Here is an 8,872-nt window from a genome sequence, read left to right on the forward strand (position 1 = left end):
GGTGGTCACCCACGCCTTCCGCCTCCTGACCTGCCCAGACACAACGTTAAGTACCATCACCGCCAGCGCCCTTGAGGAGACTGCCCACAAGAGGATCAGGAGGCAGCCAACTGGACATGATTTGGCCACCTTCCTCAGCGGCTCGCCAGAGGGCGAGTTCAGCAGAGACGGCGGGGACTTTGACTCGCTGTGGAGCCAAGCCCGCAATGCCACGCGCTGCCTCGGGAAATGCATCAGCTGCACCTGGACCTGGACCAAGGAGTGCTAGGAGCTGGGAGTCTCCTTGCAACCAGCCCCACACGCTGACACCATGACAGTGACACCCCGCACGAGGACCTTCCTGGAGAGGTTCCTGAAGGACGCTGTCTGAAACAAGTACGCCGGTGACCTGAGGGCCAAACCCAACCAGGGCAAGGTCTCTGACGTGACCTCAAAGTGGGACTCCAGCAACCACTTCATGCCCAGTGGGAGTTTCATGTGCTTCGCAGACTGGCGCTTCTTCCACCATGCCCGCCTCAACTGCCTGCCTCTGAACGGGGCCGTCCGCTTTGGCCACCGGGACAAGAGGTGCCGATGGTGTGGCTACGTGGCAGAGACCCTCCCACACGTGCTGTGCAGCTGCAAGCCACACACCAGAGCCTGGTAGCTCCGCCACAATGCTGTCCAGGACCACCTGGTGAGGGTCATCCCGGCCGCAGCGGGGGAGATCTCCATGAACCGCATTGTCCCGGGCTGTGAGAGCCAGATGTGTCCTGACATGGTCATCACTAACGAGGAGGCCAAGAAGGTTGTGATCGTGGATGTAACCATCCCCTTTGAGAACTGGCACCAAGCCTTCACTGATGCCCAGGCTTGCAAGCAGGAGAAGTATGCCCCGCTGGCCAACATCCTGACGGGCCGTGGCTATGACGTGACGGTTTACGCGCTCATCGTGGGAATGCTCAGAGCCTGGGACCCCAGCAACGAGAGTGTCCTGTGTGCCTGCCACATCTCCTGCCGGCACGCCAAGCTGATGCGCTGCCTCATGGTGTCTGACACCATCCGTTGGTCCAACGACATCTACGTGGAGCACATCACGGGCCACCACCAGTACCTCGACCCCACCAGACGAACCGCCGCCGGACTGGACCCAGAGGGGACCGCCTGAACCCCACCTCTGCACCAGATGGACCTTCACTTTGAGAGGATTCTTCAACTACAGACAACCTGCTCCACCTGAAGAGGACCCCCGTGATGAGACTCTATATGGACTGAGACACTTTTTCTTTGAACCACTTCTTTCACCATTGAGGACCATCAAAAAGGGTTTGTATGTATCCATCTTCTTTTTTTCTCAGCATTGCGAACCCCCTCCCTCCGCTTCCCCCCTCCCCCCACCCCCCGGCTTAGTTGGCTAACATTGTATCTCCTGTAACCTAGTTGCAGTCTCCTCCTCACCCCCATCCTTCTATTGTTAGTCCCTCGCTCGGGTGCTATGTATTTCCCTACCGGCTTTGTCATCTTTTTTGGATTCACAATCCTAAACATTTACTAATAAAAGTCAATCTGTTCTAGCCAGTCTTAGATCTGCGCTGCAGGTCCCAGAAGGGCTGGAGTAGCCGCCGGACACAGTATGCTGGGGGAGGTGTAAGGGGTCTGTGGGCCTTATCCAGTCTTCAGACCAGCCCCACACCACTCATCCAGCCTGCAGGGCCAGATGAATTTGACTCCTCTACTTAATAGCATTTGAAATGAGGTGCTGTCCAAGAAAGTATATTACTAATTCTTCTGTATTTTGTCCACTGAATTACTTAATGATAGTCTCGCTAAAAGTTCTTGCTGGCAAGTGCTACTTTTTTCACTTTAATATGTAGCTTCATTTGAAAGTTACTTCAGTGAAATGTTGTTCTCATGTCATGGCCACAGACAGTAGTTCTGCACCAGGGTGAAGAGAAAACACCCTGTGAATACAGTTGAGTGCATTGCTGAGAATATTACACATAGAAATCCTTCCCAGCACATGAGCTATTAACCATACACTTTTGGACCCAATTCCAGGGATCTGGCATGAGTAAGGCTTTGCAGCAGAGGTCAGGTCAGGTTGGCCTGTGCTAACTATCATGTAGGCAAGTCTTAGGTAGGTCTACATTATGCTCGGGAGGGATGATTGCAGTATGTGTAGGTATTCCTGAGCTAGTTTTAATCAAGCCATTTTGGGTAACATTACAGTGAAGCTATGGCATTATGTACTTCAATACAAACTGTACAAACCTTACCAAGACCAGGGGTACTTACCTGGGCTGCTGGTCCGTGCTGAAGTCCATGGTGCCGTATGTAATTTCACTGCTACTAATACCCAAGCTGACTTGCATATGCTTTTGTGTGCTGCAGTCACACCTTTGATTGCATGAAGACGTACCCCTGGTGTCAGGGTTTCTGGTTAGATAGGGTTGATAATTACTTCCCCCGTGTAGACCTATATACTGAGGTTTTGGATATGGGGGAGGAAGAAAAGTTGAGGTTAGGAGAATATTTTCATGTTATGGAATAAAAATAATATATTTGTTCCGGTTGTGTCTCTAGTCCATATAGTTGATTTAATAAATCTTACCTAACCTATGCATCTTATTCATCAAATTTATAACCCTAAGAAAAAAGCATGTAGTTGGGATTTTGTAATTTTATAAGCAAAAATTGATTATTTTTTCATTATCACTGAGAATTCATAACTTAAAATATAGGTGGCAAATACTTTCTTAAATGATTGACTATTTTGCTTGATGTTTGATAGCAAATTCTTGGATTCAGGGAATCTTCTTTTAATAATTCATGATGTTTAGCCCCAGGACAGATTTTTTTTTCCCCGGGTGTATTCTTCCTTTGAAAGCTTACTGGTGTATCAGCAGTTTTATAGCTGAATGTATGAGATGCATAGCGATATTATTACCAGAATTCCAAGTATGTGACATACCATACTGTACACTTCTAGACTTGTAGCCTACTGAAACTGTAATGTTTTCAATATCTTCACTGCATTTAAGGTGTCAGTTAATCAGAAAACTAAAGAATGTAGATATACTGCATATGCAATACTGAAGTTTCTAAACTATTCTAAAATAAAGTTAACAACAGGTTTCTTTCATCATGTACTAAAAGAACATAATTTAGCACCAAAATGCTTACTTTACAATTTTCATTGCATTGTAGTAATTCACAATGTAGGTTAAAACTAGGAATAATTTAGATTTATTTTTTAAAATTTAAAAGTGTGTTTTGTTAAAGGATTACAGATGATAGATGTATTTTTGTTTTGCTACATTGAACATGGTATTTTTTCTATTAGATGCATTTTTTAGCTGCTCATCCAACCTAATTCAGTCCAAAAAAGAAAAAAAAAAGTATTTGGTATATTGATATCTTAATCTTTTTAGGATAACAAATCTAGTTACTGATTTAGCAGTGCCCTTGGTACATCAATGATTCCATTTTACTCAGCAATAGATTTTAAGCATTTAATCCTATTAAGTTCAATAGGAAAGGTAAGTACATATGTAACTTCTTTTGCCCAGTCAGGGCTCAGATGTCCACTTCATGTGGGACATGATCTCAAAGGCAGTATTTGACATCCTGACTGGCCATCTGCAGAGACCCAAAACTCAGATGGGTATCAAGGCTGCAGAGCACTCTCACCTACTTGAGTAGCTGATATGGATGCACACCCAAACCTTTGGAAGCTGGACCCTCATTACTGTAGGCCCTGTTCCAAAAATGATAGGCCCTCCACTGTTAATCTTCAACATCAGGATTGAAGTTCTGAAATTTTTGCAAGATCTTGATAACTGGGCTTATAGCAGTGATTCTCAACAAGGGTGCCACAGCACTCTGGGGTGCCTCAAGATTCTTTCATGTGTGCTTCCCGGGTGTCATACAATGTGTTAGCACTGTTTAAGTTGCAGACATTATTCAGAAGATAAACTCAGAGATTTCAAATAGGAATCCATGGTGCCAATACCATTCTGACCCATTGTGGTCCTCCTGAGTTCTTGGCAACAGAAGAACTGCTCCGTTATTTTTCTGTAGTAAAAAAAAGAGTGAAAGCTAAAAGTTGGCATTTTATGAGAAGTGCCTTGAATCTAATAAAGGGTGCCTTGAATCTAAAAAAACATTAAGAATTATTGATCTAGTTAAATACATTATACAAAGATAATAAAGACAACAATTTAAAAGAGTCTTCTACTAATGCATTTGTACTCTTTTACAGAAGTTTTCACTTATACATGCAATGCTACACTTTTGCTCAAATGAAGTGATTATGCAAATAATCTATTTGAACAATCAGGTCCTGAGAATGAAACTATCACATTTACCTGAATCCAAGATGCTATTGAATTTAAGATGACTCCCCAGTAATTAGATTCTATACATGGAAATTATAAATGTGCTATAATTTTCCACCTAAAGGATCCAATTTGTGGAGGAGTGTCATAAATTTGCCCCATCTCAACTGCTGTGGGGAGGCGAGCAGCAGTGAAGGGTGAGGAGACCTCTGCCCCTTGCCCCCTTAGCTTGTCAACCCTGCTTCCTGTCCCCCCTGCCACTTCCCCTCAGTGCCTGTCCTCCTCCCCCCCGCTGCCAGCCCCCTTCTGCGTGCCCTCTTCCACCTGCTTCTCTGTGTCTGTGCCTGCCTCCTGCATCCTGGAGCTCATGCCTACGCCTGCCCCTCACTCCTTACTTCATGCACCTCCAGCCTCCCCCTGTAGGCTGCCTTCCCACTCCTTGCCCCTATGCCTTCTGCCTGCAGTGCGTCCCCACCTTACCCTGCACCCTCTGTATCCTGTCAGAGAAATTATTCGCTTAAGCTCCCAACCTGGAAAGGGAACACTTGCGAATACTCCTGACCCCAACGGGGCTCGTTTCCCAGCTGAGACTCAAATAAGCAGGAGACGAGGGTGTGGTCTTTCCAGTTTATTCGGCCGAAGGTCCCCCGACCTTAGAAAGGCACAGGGGCCCTGGTTGCACTCTCACACACGTATTTATATTCTCTGGTTACATGAGATTTTTGCATGCGCAAAGCTTTAGCAGAAGATTACTAGTACTGCATAACTCTTCTTTAACCTGCAGCGTAAACTTCCAATCACAATACAATTTTAAACAATTTACTAAATAAGGCACAGGTCTGCTGCCAAGCCTGTCTATCATGCCTAGTCACTATGGGGAAAGTTGTGGGCACCTGAAGGTGCAGGCTGTGCTTCCTGTGTTGCTAGAGAAGGAAACCTCTTTCACAATTTCTAACAATCCCGATGCCTCACTCCTTGCCGCCTGTAACTGCCCCTTGTTACCTGTCTCCCCTGTGTGTGCCCTTCCCATTCCCTGTCCCCCACATTTTAAATCTCTGAGTTTATCATGTGAATTATGTTTGCATACCTGGTGCTAACAGTGCTAACGTTGTGTTACACCCTACAGCACCCTTGAAAGTATCCTAGGCACTCCAGGTACCTTGGTTGAGAACTGCTGAACTATATCAACAAATTATGGTCATATGACAAAACTTCACTGTGTTGTTAACAAACAAAGAGGTGTTTTGAAAAAGAAGTAATTGCATAGAATTTATCTTGAATCTCCTGTTTAGTATTTATAACAAAAAAATACCTGGACAACTATTTTTCTTCAATACAATCACAGTAGTTAGCAACATGCCAAACTTCTCACTTTTACACCAGCTTTCCCCAAATGTATGCCAATTGAATTCAGTGTATTTACAACACAAAGCAGATGCTTTTAATTTTACCTAACATTTTAGAAAAATGTAGTATGACAATTGGAAAAGTGATAGGATTTTGTTGAAAATATCTTTAGCTTGTCAGAATTTGTTTCTGTAGCAGGACCCAACATTTTGCAAATAAAAATGCTAATGATTTGACTGGAAAAAAATCCAGTTTCATGCCATTCTGCAACTCTTGTGCTTTTAATATCAGGAACACTTGCCATCCTTTGATAAGTAATTTGTGATAGGATTTTACCAACACAAACATTTATAAGTGCCTATCCTGTTAGCACTACAATTCTATACTTGCATGTAATACAGATCCTACATATTTTGATGTTAAGAAGATACTGAAAGAATGTTCTTTTAGAAATGCTGACAAAAATCAAAAAGCAGATTAATTAAAGCAAATTAATAAAAGTAAGTCAGTTCCATGTAAATATTTGTAATTGTAAGTTTGTTCAGGGCTGAATGCTGGAGTTTTGATATGCAGGGCTGAAGTTCAATCAATGTTATTGACAGGGTTCTAGCTGATCATGAATTTTTTAAATCTTTGTTGTTGAATTAAAACTTAAAGAATTGGTGGAAAAACATTAGAAAAACTTCAGAGCTACTAATCCAGTTAAAATAAAGTTTAAAAATCTTTTTATGTGAGAATGCCTGCAGCATGGCATACTGATATGTTTTTACAGGCAATTTATATTTTAACCATGAAAGCCCAAAGCATCACCTGACAAGTAGATGCTTAATTATATACATTATTTAATTGCCGAATATCACTATAGGTAATATTATGCAGGTGTAACTGACAACAGAATATAGCCTTTTGGGATAAAATACCAAGTAGATTTACCGAAAACAGGTTTTTCCAGGTTAAACCAATATTTTTCTTTAATTAACTGATTGTCTAAAAAAAATAAATGCAGCAGAAATCTGTCTGGATTTCAGTAAAGGATTTGATAAATGACATGAGAAATTGTAACAAATGCTACAATTTTGGCACAGTACATTTTTGGTAAGTTTCACAGCAGAGGTGCATAAAAAGTAATGTGCATAGAAAGGTTACCAATTGATATAATCTTAATTACACTAACATAGATTCATAGATGTAGGGTCAGAAGGGATCTTGCAGATCTTCAAGTCTGACCCCCTGCCCTGGGCAGGAGAGAAAACTGGGCTCAAATGACCCCAGCTACGTAAACGTCAAGCCTCCTCATAAAGACCCAAAAGGTAGGAGCCAGCACCACTTCCCTTGGAAGTTGGTTCCAGATCCTAGCCACCCTGACTGTGAAGTAGTGCCTTCTAATGTCTAGTCTGAACCTACTCTCTAACAACTTATGGCCGTTTTTCCTTGTTATTCCCGGAGGCGCTTGGGGGAACAAGGTCTCTCCCATTTCCCGCTGGTCCCCGCTAGTTTATAGACAGCCACCAGGTCTCCCCTCAGCCTTCTCTTGTGAAGGCTGAACAGGTTAAGGTCCCGTAGCCTCTCCTCATAGGGTCTGCCCTGCTGTCCCTGGATCATGCGAGTGGCCCTCCTCTGGACCCTCTCAATGCTGTCCACATCCCTCCTGAAGTGCAGCGCCCAGAACTGAACACAGTACTCCAGCTGCAGCCTGACTAGTGTCGCGTAGAGGGGGAGGATCACCTCCTTGGACCTGCTTGTGATGCATGTGTGGATGCATGACAAGGTGCGGTTAGCAACATCATTCAACCCTTAATAAATGTTCTATTATTAACATAATCTATTCTATACTAACATGTAGAACTAATATGTTAGACTAGTGAAACACTCCTCCATTAATTTATTGAACAGAAAAATGGAGGTTTGTACCCACCATTAGTTTTTCTTTATTTTGAAACAACATATTGTACATAATAAAGCAGCTCTTTTATTTCATGTCTATCATCTTGTGAAACATCTTTCTAAGGAAAAACCCTCCAAACTCCCAGAGTCTGCAATGTTAACAGGCACTGACAGACTTCTTAAAGCAATAAGAAGTAGTACTGGAGAAAAGATCTTTTAACTGATGCTAAAATTCAACTATGTTTAAACACTTCATATTAGAAATGGCACTCATAAATTCAGTTTTTGTAAAAGCATTGTCTCCAAACAAAGACATTGTATCAAAAACATTTATTGATGCATGCTTAACTTATGTGTGGACTGACTGGGATCAAACATTTGGCCTTTCCTGAAATATTGGCAGCAAATTCACCAAAACATGCATCAACATCTGGGTTGATTTTAATTTTCCAACTGCTTTGAATAAGGGCTTTATCGGCTAACCTTTTAATAACTGTTTGACTATAGGAGGTTGCTTTGCTGGCAAGGTTACCCAAATCATTCTTTACTTTTTATGCTCTGATTTTTTTTTCTTCTGTAAAGTAGCAAGGGTTGACATTATTACTGGAGAAAATGTTCCAATCCTGAAATATCTACATGTGTTTCCAAGGATCCACACAAGATTACCTTCTCAACTGCTGAACTACAACTTTGCTCAGGTTCTTCTCCAGTATATTCCACATAAAATTCAAGGTGACTGGCATGAAAATGGCTATTATCAAACCAGATGGTTAACTTTCAACAGAATGTGGTTTCCCTCGCTTTATGCTGTACATGCATTCCTGGAAAACTGCGCATAACTCAGATTCACATAAAGGCATGGGTGACTGATGCCACCTTAGTCAGGGCATGTGCCTTCCCAGCGATGGGGGCAGGGGGAGGGGTGGTCCCCCTCGGCTGATCACTGCAGCCGCTTCTGGGAGCACCACAGTCCTCCCACCTGTCCCACCCCTGCCTGTCGCCTAAGTGGCAAGTGTGGCCGGTCAAGGGGTGCACATACACACCCTACATGTGCACACCCTACATGTCGCCACTGCATAAAGGGAACTGACTTTACAATGTAACAAATAGGAATACATTCCAAGACCTTGACTGTACTCACATGAGACCCATTTTTACCACTTTAACAAGACAATTTTTGTACTTACCAACAGCAGACACACAAGCACAGAGTGGCGGTGAATGTTACCATAAAGGGGATGGCAACTACAGAAGCACACATATGGCTCATGCCCCAGGTTGAAGTGGGTGCTGCACGCAGTGCAGGTCCCATGCTGGCCAGAGTG

This window comes from Alligator mississippiensis, chromosome 4, assembly GCF_030867095.1.
Source record: "Alligator mississippiensis isolate rAllMis1 chromosome 4, rAllMis1, whole genome shotgun sequence".
In the NCBI taxonomy this organism is placed as follows: Eukaryota; Metazoa; Chordata; order Crocodylia; family Alligatoridae; genus Alligator; species Alligator mississippiensis.